Raw genomic sequence first — 13,272 nt, 5'->3', positions numbered from 1 at the left:
GACTCGTGCACGAAAACTGCACGTCAGTGCATTTAGACAGAACGAGAATCGCTCAAAAGACGGCTTAGAGCGATTTTCTGACCAATTCTCATTGTGTCTAAATGGGCCTTGAGGCTTTGAAAAGGGAGTCTAGTGGTCTATTCTTGTTTACAAATTTCTCCATAGCATTCCAGGACATATTTGGAGACTCAATTAACCACGAAGTAGACTGATTTATAACAGTTGCTTGGTAATATGAGTGCAGATTTGGGACTCCCAGTCTTCCTTGTTTCTTGTGTAAATATAAGATGGTGGCTGCTACTCTAAGCCTTTTGTTATTCCAGATAAAACCCATAAATTGCTTCTGAAAACCTACTAAAGTAGATTATTGGATTGGGTATACTAAGGTGAAAAAAATTGGGGTAATATTATTAACTTGTATAGTACTACTCTGTCAAACCACTCACTGAGAAAGGAAGAATCAGTGTACCAACCTAAAATTTTCATCAAACTGATTAGAGGATTGTATATAAAACTTAACTTTTAATATTTAAAAAATTTAAATACCTGGACACACACTGACATACAAAATACACTAGTGCCACTCAATGTGATACTTAATCCACCACTAAATTTCCGGAAAGATATTAGATCCGGATCTGAATGGTGACTTCCACCCACATTGTAGCATTCAGGAATAGAGTTTATAGACGTACATTACTACAATGTTGGAGAAAGGAGGGTCCTAAGCCTACCATCTGGGCAGGAGGCTCTGAAATCTCTTTCCTTTTTTTTGTTTCATTCTATCCCTGCTATGATATGAATCACTTATTTAGGTTAGCAAGTTATCGGTTACTACAGCTAATGAGTAATAGACTAAAGATAGAAAAAGAGAGAGTTCTAAGTATAGGACAAAAGGGGATCATACTACATACACCCGGTTTATCATTGGAACCAGGGTTTGTCTCCTGGGTCCCATGTGCTGTCCTGGGACTCCAGTAGTTAATGAAAGCTAATGCTTGCATCTACTTATTTCAGCTAGTGCTACTTAGGTGTATGTCCACAGAGATATGCATCCAGAATAATGGGGTGCTACTGGTTCTTACACCTTCTATAGTAGGCGATAAACGAACACAGACTACATGGAGCGCACTTCTGCTATGTTCTTAGCAGCTTTTTGAGGGTGCCATTCCAGTTGAAAAACAGTGCTACATCTATTGGGGTGTTTTTCCATTTGAGAAATAATCGATTCTTGAGGAGTAGCATTGAACCGTACTATGAAAAGAACCAAAGACTGAATCAAATCATGTCAGTCTAAAATGAAAAATTCATCCCCCTAAGCTTTCTCTAACATTGTAGTAATGTGCATCTATAATCACTATTCCTGAAGTCACAATTCAGATCCAGATCTAATATCTTTCTGGAAATTTAGTGGTGGATTTGGTATCACATTGGGTGACACTAGTGTATGTTGTATGTCAGTGTGTGTGTCCAGGTATTTTAATTTTTTAAATATTAAAAGTTAAGTTTTATATATAATCCTCTAATCAGTACAGTGAAAAATACCCTGCCAAACTAGGGCAGTTCTGTTCTTTCCACCCAAGATAATATTTATAATATTAGCCAGCAGGTAGTATACCTTTATAGTTAGATATGAGATTTCAGGTTGACATTGAAAGGAGAATTCATAGAATCATAGAATGGTAGAGTTCGAAGGGACCTCCAGGGTCATCGGGTCCAACCCCCTGCTCAGTGCAGGATTCACTAAATCATCACAGACAGACATTTGCCCAGCCTTTGTTTGAACACTTCCAACTCACCATCTCCCGTGGTAACCTGTTCCACCCATTGATCACCCTCACTGTCAGAAAGTTTTTTCTAATATCTAATTTGTGTCTCCTCCCTTTCAGTTTCATCGCATTGCTTCTGGTCCTTCCTTGTGCAAATGAGAATAGAGCTGATCCATCTGCACTGTGACAGCCCTTCAAATATTTGTAGACTGCTATTAAGTCTCCTCTCAGCCTTCCTTTTTGCAACCTAAACTTTCCCAGATCCTTTAACCGTTTCTCATAGGACATGATTTGTACACCACTTACCATCTTGGTAACTCTTCTTTGAACTTGCTCCAGTTTGTCTATGTCTTTTTTAAAGTGGGTTGCCCAGAACTGGACACAGTATTCCAGATGAGGTCTGACTAAGGAAGAGTAGGAGGGGGATAATTATTTAACGTGATCTAGACTCTATGCTTCTCTTAATACATCCCAGAATTGTGTTTGCCTTTTTGGATGCTGCATCACATTGTTGACTCCTTTTCAGTCTATGATCTATTAGTATACGGAAGGCTTTTTCACATGTGCTGCTGTTTAGCCCAATTCCTCCCAATATGTATGCGATTTTTTTTTCTTGTGCAGATGTAGGACTTTGTATTTCTCCTTGTTAAATACCACTTTGTTAGTCACTGCCCACTGTGCAAGTTTTTCTAGATCTTTTTGAATATTCTATCTCTCTCTTCCCTAGTGTTGGCTATCCCTCCTAGATTTCTGTCATCAGCAAATTTGATCAGTTTTCCAGCAATTCCCTCCTCCAGATCATTTCTAAAAATGTTGAACAACACTGGGCCTAGGACAGAGCCTTGTGGTACCCCACTTAATACATTCTTCTATTTGGATGTGCAGCCATTTATGACCCCTCTGTGTATGATCACTCAGCTAGCTGTGAATCCATCTAACAGTTGCCTTGTCAATCCCATATTTGGTCATTTTTTCTCCCCTCGCCATCTCTTGGATTAAAGATAGAATGAATTCTTTTATTCCCCCAATAGCACAGGGAGGATCAGTTGATCTTCCATCGACTTTCTGAGAGAAAACAGATACAAAATAGGAATTTAAAAGTTTGGCCATCTCAACATCTAGAATGCTAGGGTTATTGGGTCCATCTATCAACTAGAAAGAGCTCAATTCGGGAGAATGTTTTGTGACGCAGGGAATAAAAGTTATTTTCTTTAGATGAGGAGTTGGACACCTAAAAGCATCATACAAAGCCTCTTTGTGGAGCCAAGGAAGGAGTTTAGGGGAGATTCTGTTATTGGTAGTAGAGTCAACCATTTTTTCAGGTAGGACACTGAAAGCTCCATAAATTACTAATTTCCCTTTTTTGGATTTTTCTGATATTTTTTATGACTTTATTTAGGAAAGAGATTTGCGTTATTCGCAGCGTATACATTTACTAATGTTATTGGGTTCCCACCAAAATAACATATCTCCCCTTAAGGTCTAATACTTGTTCTGACATCACAAAATTAAGATTCTCCCTAAATGCTATTAGAGCTCTTGCCTGTTTTTTTTGAGCACATGACTAGAGATGAGCGAGCACCGAAATGCTTGGGTGCTCGTTATTCGAGACGAACTTTCCGCGATGCTCGAGGGTTCGTTTCGAGTAACGAACCCCATTGAAGTCAATGGGCAACTCGAGTATTTTTGTATATCGCTGATGCTCGCTAAGGTTTTCATTTGTGAAAATATGGGAAATTCAAGAAAGTGATGGGAACGACAGAAACGGATAGGGCAGGCGAGGGGCTACATGTTGGGCTGTATCTCAAGTTCCCAGGTCCCACTATTAAGCCACAATAGCGGCAAGAGTGGGCCCCCCCCCCCCCCAACAATTTTCACTTCTGAAAAACCCTCATTAGCAAGGCATACCTTAGCTAAGCATCACACTACCTCCAACAAAGCACAATCACTGCCTGCATGACACTCCGCTGCCACTTCTTCTGGGTAACATGCTGCCCAACCCCCCCTCCCCCGGACGACCCAGTGTCCACAGCGCACACCAAAGTGTCCCTGCGAAGCCTTCAGCTGCCCTCATGCCACACGCTGGCCTCATAGCCACACCACCCTCATGTCTATTTATAAGTGCGTCTGCCATGAGGAAGAACCGCAGGCACACACTGCAGAGGGTTGGCAGGGCCAGGCAGCGACCCTCTTTAAAAGGGGCAGGGCGATAGCCCACAATGCTGTACAGAAGCAATGAGAAATCCAATCCTGTGCCACCTCCATCAGGAGCTGCAAACGTGGGCATAGCAATGGGGAACCCATGTGCCACACACTATTCATTCTGTCAAGGTGTCGCAAAGCTCAATCCACACTGCAAGGGGAAAGCTGTCTGCGCTCTGCCCCCTACCCAAGTCAGTCAGTGTCTTTATGCCAGACAGGTCAAACACCGCGATGGGAGCTAAGTTTGCACCAACAGCATAGGTGGGTCCTAGGAAACCCAAGACATGAACCAAAAATTGATCTGACCGGCCAAACATGGCAAACTTGCACCGCGCCCACGACATAGGCTCGGCCCACAGCTTCAGCAATCCTAGGCAGGAAGCGGACTTTCACTGCACTCAGGACATGGGCCTCTGCACAAACCCTCAGCAATCGCGGGCCTACAGCTGACTCCAATGCTAGCGTAGCTGTGCACGTCTCATTAGCGCTGTATTGATCCTGTAGTTTGTCCCAATGCAGAGCCCCGGATAGTAGAGCAAACGTCAGATTAAATACAGGTGGGCTTCGGCCCACACTGCATGCCCCAGTCAGACTGGGGTTCTTTATAAGTAGACACATGCAGTTACAACTCCGTGTGGACCGACAGCATAGGTGGGTCCCAGAAAGCCACCGGCGGTACATAAATAAATCCCATTGCATTGCCCAGCACAGCTGAGGTAACGTCAGATTAAAACCAGGTGGGCTTCGGCCCACACTGCATGCCCCAGTCAGACTGGGGTTTTTTATGAGTTGACACAGCAGGTACAACTCCCTAATGTGAAGTCCGTGTGGACTCAAAGCATGGGTGGCTCCCTGGAACCCACCGGCGGTACATAAACCAATCCCATTGCAGTGCCCTGCTCAGCAGAGCTAACGTCAGATTAAATGCAGGTGGGCTTCGGCCCACACTGCATGCCCCAGTCAGACCGGGGTTTTTAATACATAGACACTGGCAGGTACAAATCCCTAATGTGAAGTCCCTGTGGACCCACAGAATGGGTGGCTCCCTAGAACCCATCGACGGTACATAAATGTATAGGGGGAGCACAGTCTTAGTTCCATTTCAGTAGTAGTAGCAGTCAAGACAGGCCACAGTAACATTCCCGTTGCAGCAGTTTAGGGAGATAACAGTCTCTTTCACATTTCAGTAGTTGCAGTATAGACAAGGCCCCAGTTACATTTATGTAGCAAAAGTGTAGGCCAATCCCACACACCTTGCTGTAGCATGAGTGCAGGAGAAGCCCATAAAAATTACTAGGATTACACTGTAGGCGAGGGCCCAAAAAAATTGGTGTACCAACAGTACTAATGTACCTCAGAAAAATTGCCCATGCCCAACCAAGAGGGCAGGTGAAACCCATTAATCGCTTTGGTTAATGTGGCTTAATTTGTAACTAGGCCTGTAGGCAGCCCAGTTAAAATAAAAATTGCTTCAGGTGCAAGTTTCAACGCTTTAATGAGAATTGAAACGTATAAACATTGTTTACAAAAGTTATATGACTGAGCCTTGTGGGCCTAAGAAAAATTGCCCGTTCGGTGTGATTACGTGAGGTTTCAGGAGGAGGAGCAGGAGGAGGAGGATGCATATAATACACAGATTGATGAAGCTAAAAGGTCCTTGTTTTTTATGGTGATAGAGAACGATGCTTCCATCCGCGGGTGCAGCCTACGTATTGTTTAGGTATCGCTGCTGTCTGCTGGTGGAGAACAGAAGTCTGGGGAAATCCAGGCTTTGTTCATCTTTATGAGTGTAAGCCTGTCGGAACTGTCAGTTGACAGGCGGGTACGCTTATCCGTGATGATTCCCCCAGCCACACTAAACACCCTCTCCGACAAGACGCTAGCCGCAGGACAAGCAAGCACCTCCAGGGCATACAGCGCGAGTTCAGGCCACGTGTCCAGCTTCGACACCCAGTAGTTGTAGGGAGCAGAGGCGTCACGGAGGACGGTCGTGCGATCGGCTACGTACTCCCTCACCATCCTTTTACAGTGCTCCCGCCGACTAAGCCTTGACTGGGGAGTGGTAACACAGTCTTGCTGGGGAGCCATAAAGCTGGCAAAGGCCTTGGAGAGTGTTCCCCTTCCTGCGCTGTACATGCTGCCTGATCTCTGCGCTTCCCTGCTACCTGGCCCTCGGAACTGCGCCTTCTGCCACTAGCGCTGTCGGATGGGAATTTTACCATCAGTTTGTCCACCAGGGTCCTGTGGTATAGTATCACTCTCGAACCCCTTTCCTCTTCGGGTATGAGAGTGGAAAGATTCTCCTTATACAGTGGGTCGAGCAGTGTGTACACCCAGTAATCCGTAGTGGCCAGAATGCGTTGAATGCGAGGGTCACGAGAAAGGCATCCTAACATGAAGTCAGCCATGTGTGCCAGGGTACCTGTACGCAACACATGGCTGTCCTCACTAGGAAGATCACTTTCAGGATCCTCCTCCTCCTCCTCCGGCCATACACGCTGAAAGGATGACAGGCAAGCAGCATGGGTACCCTCAGCAGTGGGCCAAGCTGTCTCTTCCCCCTCCTCCTCATGCTCCTCCTCCTCCTCAACGCGCTGAGATATAGACAGGAGGGTGCCCTGACTATCCAGCGACATACTGTCTTCCCCCGCCTCCGTTTCTGATTCCAAAGCGTCTGCCTTTATGCTTTGCAGGGAACTTCTCAAGAGGCATAGCAGAGGAATGGTGACGCTAATGATTGCAGCATCGCCACTCACAATCTGGGTAGACTCCTCAAAGTTTCCAAGGACCTGGCAGATGTCTGCCAACCAGGCCCACTCTTCTGTAAAGAATTGAGGAGGCTGACTCCCACTACGCCGCCCATGTTGGAGTTGGTATTCCACTATAGCTCTACGCTGCTCATAGAGCCTGGCCAACATGTGGAGCGTAGAGTTCCACCGTGTGGGCACGTCGCACAGCAGTCGGTGCACTGGCAGATTAAACCGATGTTGCAGGGTCCGCAGGGTGGCAGCGTCAGTCTTCGCCTTGCGGAAATGTGCGCTGAGTCGGCGCACCTTTCCGAGCAGGTCTGACAAGCGTGGGTAGCTTTTCAGAAAGCGCTAAACCACCAAATTAAAGACGTGGGCCAGGCATGGCACGTGCGTGAGGCTGCCGCCACGAGGTTACGGCCGTTGTCACACACGACCATGCCCGGTTGGAGGCTCAGCGGCGAAAGCCAGCGGTCGGTCTCCTCTGTCAGACCCTGCAGCAGTTCGTGGGCCGTGTGCCTCTTCTCTCCTAAGCTGAGTAGTTTCAGCACGGCCTGCTGACGCTTGCCCACCGCTGTGCTGCCACGCCGCGCGACACTGACTGCTGGTGACGTGTTGCTGCTAACACATCTTGATTGCGAGACAGAGGTTGAGGAGGAGGAGGAGGGTGGTTTAGTGGAGGAAACATACACCGCTGCAGATACCACCACCGAGCTGGGGTCCGCAATTCTGGGGGTGGGTAGGACGTGAGCGGTCCCAGGCTCTGACTCGGTCCCAGCCTCCACTAAATTCACCCAATGTGCCGTCAGGGAGATATAGTAGCCCTGCCCACCTGTGCTTGTCCACGTGTCAAGTTGTTAAGTGGACATTGGCAGTAACTGCGTTGGTGAGGGCGCATACAATGTTGTGGGAGACGTGGTCGTGCAGGGCTGGGACGGCACACCGGGAAAAGTAGTGGCGACTGGGAACCGAGTAGCGCGGGGCCACCACCATCATGTTTTTGAAAGCCTCCGTTTCCACAAGCCTATACGGCAGCATCTCAAGGCTGATCAATTTGGCTATGTGCACGTTTAACGCTTGAGCGTGCGGGTGCGTGGCTGCGTACTTGCGCTCAAACAGTTGCGCTAGCGACGGCTGGACGGTGCGCTGAGAGACATTGCTGGATGGGGCCGAGGACAGCGGAGGTGAGGGTGTGGGTGCAGGCCGGGAGACGGTCGTGCCTGTGTCCTGAGAGGGGGGTTGGATCTCAGTGGCAGGTTGGGGCACAGGGGGAGAGGCAGTGGTGCAAATCGGAGTCGGTGAACGGCCTTCGTCCCACCTTGTGGGGTGCTTGGCCATCATATGCCTGCGCATGCTGGTGGTGGTGAGGCTGGTGGTGGTGGCGGCTCCCCGGCTGATCTTGGCGTGACAAACCTTCCACACCACAGTTCGTCGGTCGTCTGCACTCTCAGTGAAAAACTGCCACACCTTTGAGCACCTCGGCCTCTGCAGGGTGGCATGGCGCGACGGGGCGCTTTGGGAAACAGTTGCTGGATTATTCGGTCTGGCCCTGCCTCTACCCCTGGCCACCGCACTGCCTCTTCCAACCTGCCCTGCTGTTGCACTTGCCTCCCCCTCTGAAGACCTGTCCTCAGTAGGCTTAGCTAACCAGGTGGGGGCAGTCACCTCATCGTCCAGCTGCTCTTCCTCCAAATCCTCTGTGCGCTCCTCCCTCGGACTTACTGAAATTACTACTACCTGACTTATAGACAACTGTGTCTCATCGTCATCGTCCTCCTCACCCACTGAAAGCTCTTGAGACAGTTGCCGGAAGTCCCCACCCTCATCCCCCGGACCCTGGGAACTTTCCAAAGGTTGGGCATCGGTCACGACAAACTCCTCCGGTGGGAGAGGAACCATTGCTGCCCATTCTGGGCAGGGGCCCGAGAACAGTTCCTGGGAGTCTGCCTGCTCCTCAGAATGTGTCATTTTAATGGAGTGAGGAGGCTGGGAGGAAGGAGGAGCAGCAGCCAGTGGATTCAGAGTTGCAGCTGTGGACGGCGTAGAAGACTGGGTGGTCGATAGATTGCTGGATGCACTTTCTGCCATCCACGACAGGACCTGCTCACACTGCTTAGTTTCTAATAAAGGTCTACCGCGTGGACCCATTAATTGTGAGATGAATCTGGGGACCCCAGAAACGTGCCTCTCTCCTAATCCCGCAGCAGTCGGCTGCGATACACCTGGACCAGGAGCTTGGCCTGTGCCCACACCCTGACTTGGGCCTCCGCGTCCTCGCCCCCGTCCACGTCCTCTAGGCCTACCCCTACCCCTCAGCATGGTGTATTACGAGTAGAGCAGAAACAGAACGCTGTAATTAAATGTGCCGCTTATTGGCCTGTGGTTGGAGGCTGACTTCGCTTACGAAACGCACAGCAGAGCCAGGAAAGAATTATGCGGAAGCCTGTAGTGAGACATAGGTGCGTATGGCTGAGCTAGTGGAATTCAGAGCGCAGAAGCAGTCAAGTGACCAAAGGCCAGTGGTAGGCCTTAAGTATTTTTGCTTCTATTTTTTTAAATGATGAGGTGAAACACCAGACAGACACTGTATGCAGCGTATATTATGTATACTGTTTCCCTCTAGCGGGATGACGGCGGTCATGTAACGGGCACAGCAGAGCCAGGAAAGAATTATGCGCAAGCCTGTAGTGAGACGTAGGTGCGTATGACTGAGCTAGTGGAATTCACAGTGCAGGAAGCAGTCAAGTGGCCAAAGGCCAGTGGTAGGCCTTAAAGGAGATGTCCCGAGGCAGCAAGTGGGGTTATACACTTCTGTATGGCCATAATAATGCACTTTGTAATATACATTGTGCATTAATTATGAGCCATACAGAAGTTATAAAAAGTTTTTTACTTACCTGCTCCGTTGCTAGCGTCCTGGTCTCCATGGTGCCGACTAATTTTTGGCCTCCGATGGCCAAATTAGCCGCGCTTGCGCAGTCCGGGTCTTCTGCTGTTCTCTATGGGGCTCCGTGTAGCTCCGTGTAGCTCCGCCCCGTCACGTGCCGATTCCAGCCAATCAGGAGGCTGGAATCGGCAGTGGACCGCACAGAAGAGCTGCGGTCCACGAAGATAGAGGATCCCGGCGGCCATCTTCAGCGGTAAGTATTGAAGTCACCGGACCGCCGGGATTCAGGTAAGCGCTGTGCGGGTGGTTTTTTTAACCCCTGCATCGGGGTTGTCTCGCGCCGAACGGGGGGGGGGTTTAAAAAAAAAAAAACCCGTTTCGGCGCGGGACATCTCCTTTAAGTATTTTGCTTCTATTTTTTTAAATGGTGTGGTGAAACACCAGACAGACACTGTATGCAGCGTATATTATGTATACGGTTTCCCTCTGCCGGGATGACGGCGGTCATGTAACGGGCACAGCAGAGCCAGGAAACAATTATGCGCAAGCCTGCGCTAACGCTTAGCTGGGTATTAATTAGCGACTACTACCCCCAGCAGACACGCAGTACACGGAAGACGGTCACAGGCAGCCCAAATATAGTATTTTTCCCCAATTTTTTTGAAAAAGCCCACTGCCTATATAGACAGTATATCTCTTTCACCTTTCTCACTGTCCCTGCCTCACCAGTACTGCCCCTATACTCTGTAAAATGACTGCAGACTGAGGACGCTATGGTCTGCACGCCCGATATACAAAAAAAAAAAATGTGCAACAATGCTAAAAGCAGCCTCAACAGTACTGCACACGGTCAGATGTGGCCCTAAGAAGGACCGTTGGGGTTCTTGAAGACGAATATAACACCTAACACTCTCCCTATAGCAGCAGCAGCAGCACTGTCCCTGATCTATGTCAGCATGCATCTGTGGCGAGCCGCGGGAGGGGCAGATTTTAATACTCGGGTGTCACCTGATCTCCCCAGCCACTCACTGCAAGGGGGTGGTATAGGGCTGGAATGTCACAGGAGGAAGTTGTAATGCTTTCCCTGTCTTTCTATTGGCCAGAAAAGCGCGCAAATTTCTCAGGGAAGAAAATTAAAGTAACTCGAACATCGCGTGGTGCGTGGGCCTGCGAGTCCAACGTCTTGTGCTGTGAAGAAGTCCAACACTTTCTGTGACGACTCCTTCACAGATCTTCTCTTCAACGTGGTTACAGGGTAAGCAGGAGATGAAGTAATGCTATCTTCTTTGTAAATTTTTCTGCTGAAGTCTTTGTTAAAGTCGCTTTAGACTGAATTCCAAGTGGAGCTCAGTGTGAGATGTCCGTCTAGGTCTGCAGTCAGGTCACACCCCTGTATTCCAATGCATTTGATTGATCCACGTATTACTGCGGATCATACACATGCAGAATCCACAATTTCTATCCGGCTGGAGGTAAATAACTACGTCTTTATACTATTGGATAATGTGGATCGCGTGACTAAGGACCGATCAACAAGGCCTCTGGTCACTGCTCCAGGCTCTAAGCAACCTTCGGGAAGGCTGGATCAATTACATTTTAAATTTCCCAGGCCCTCTCCGGCTCGCCGCGCATGTGTCCGCCATTTTGCCGGTGGTCACATGTGCACAAGTTGGGAAAATATCCGTTGATAAAGATCCCATCGGGGAAGAAACCGGGGGACTTAGGTAAGTAATTTTCTAGCCAGGAGATTTAAAATTTCTCGAGCCCTCCAGCCTTCTATGCATGGGCCCAATATTTTACCTTTAGTGCACATGAAGGACCAAATCGCCACGGGACATCACATAGGATGGAGGAGAGTTCTTTCAGCTCCCGTCACAGATCCAATCCATGAGGGGAGATGAAACTTTAACTTTTTAAAAACTTTTTAACTTTTATGCGATCTCCTAACGGCGATCGCATGACTTGGGGTCCCGCACCGGCGGTCGATAGCAGAGAGCTTTGACTTTGCTGTATGTGTACACAAGTGTCTATATGTCTGTAATGCATTTATACTTGAAAAAGACTCAGAGGAGTCGAAGCATCTGTACTTTTTGACGTTTGGAGGAATAAAGGCTATCTTTTTAAATTGCTCCTTGGATGCTGTCACGCCTATCTCTGCACCTATGATAGCAGAGAGCTGTCACACGTACAGGGCTGGTGTGTTTTTATGGCCGTGTGGATTAAAGCCCAGACACCCAGGATGTGAAAACACGTATGGGTGGTCACTACGTGGTTAAAAATGGGATCAATTGTGACAGTAAACATGATATTTACAACATATCTTGCACTAATTGCATAAATATTTAAACAGGCTGCACTATTCACAAGCTAAAAACACAGATCATGGAGCATATTAATGACATAGGAAAAAAAAGCAAAAACGCCTCAGGAGTTGTAAGACATTTTTGGAGCATCAGGCAGCTCTTTGGAGTCATTTAGATTCTGCACGTATGTCCACGAGCATTTTTTCACCATGTATTATGTGCGGGCTGCACGCACACGTGATACGTGGTGAATGGAGGCAAGGAAAGTCAATGGATTTTCATTCTCCCATGTACACCGGCGTGTGGACACTTCATTTATATACACAAGAGAAATACATTGGGAAGGAGAAAAAAAAATCTTTTTTTTTAGGTGTGGCAATCAAGCTTGTGGAAATGTGCACATATGATTTAAATGTATAATGATTGGTCCGTAAGTTATTTTAAAAGGGATTACCATGCGAGTTTGTGAGCTGTGATCAAGAAAGAAGTCTGTCTTAAAACGTGTCTGAGTATAGACATCATGTCACACGGGACCTACCATTTGTAATTCTATGGATATTTTGGGGGAAAAAAAGGGGGTTTTAAGGAGCTGGCTTTTCTCCTTCATTGTTTTCTAAAGATCCCCAAATATAACAGAAGCCACTGAAAATCTACTACTGAAGCAAATAGATGAATCACAAAATCACAATGAGGTAATTATTATGGGAAGCTTTAACTTTCTGGATATACACTGGTAAGCCGAAACCTGTGGTTTTCATAAAGGTAACAACTTCCTGTCAATTACTAAAGATAATTACCTTACCTAACTTGTACAGGACCTAACTAGAGGGACGGCCATTTTGGACTTAATACTAACCAACAGATCTGACAAAATAACAGGGGGGCAGGTTGGGGGGCACCTGGGGAATCGTCACCATAATATAATAACTTTCAATTTGTCTTTTAAGTGAAAGTTTTATAGGAAAGTTATGAAAATACTAAACTTTAGGAAGGCAAAGTTCAATCAGCTTAGTGATGCCCTTAATCTTATTGACTGGGACAATGTCCTAAAAAATAAGAGTTAAAAAAACAAACGGGAAATGCAAAAGCATTAATGTACAAACGGTGCACTAAAGCAGAGAGCACACATGTGAGATGTAGCTCTCACATGTCCGTAGCAGCTGCATACATAGATACTACGGGCTGGGGTTGTTGTCACCTAGCCTAGCTGAAAAAGCCCAAAAAACTCCAACGCGTATCGAAACCTAAACACTGATCTCCTCCTGATGTGGATGTGTTCTTTACACTGACATATTGTTGCTTTTTACTTTCACGGTCACTTTTTTCTTGTATTTTTTAACATTGCTATATTGCCTTTTTGTACT

The 13,272-nt window shown here is 47.3% G+C and overlaps 1 protein-coding gene across 2 annotated transcripts in view; it reads right to left on the bottom strand.

Moving 5' to 3' along the window:
• MYO19 (myosin XIX) overlaps positions 1-13,272 on the bottom strand; it is a 343,753-nt gene that overhangs the window by 96,599 nt on the left and 233,882 nt on the right. The window lies entirely within an intron of this gene.

This window comes from Eleutherodactylus coqui, chromosome 1 (genome assembly GCF_035609145.1).
Source record: "Eleutherodactylus coqui strain aEleCoq1 chromosome 1, aEleCoq1.hap1, whole genome shotgun sequence".
Taxonomy (NCBI): domain Eukaryota; kingdom Metazoa; phylum Chordata; class Amphibia; order Anura; family Eleutherodactylidae; genus Eleutherodactylus; species Eleutherodactylus coqui.
The sequence above is the reverse complement of the archived record's forward strand: the minus strand, read 5'-3'. Positions and strand labels throughout refer to the sequence as shown.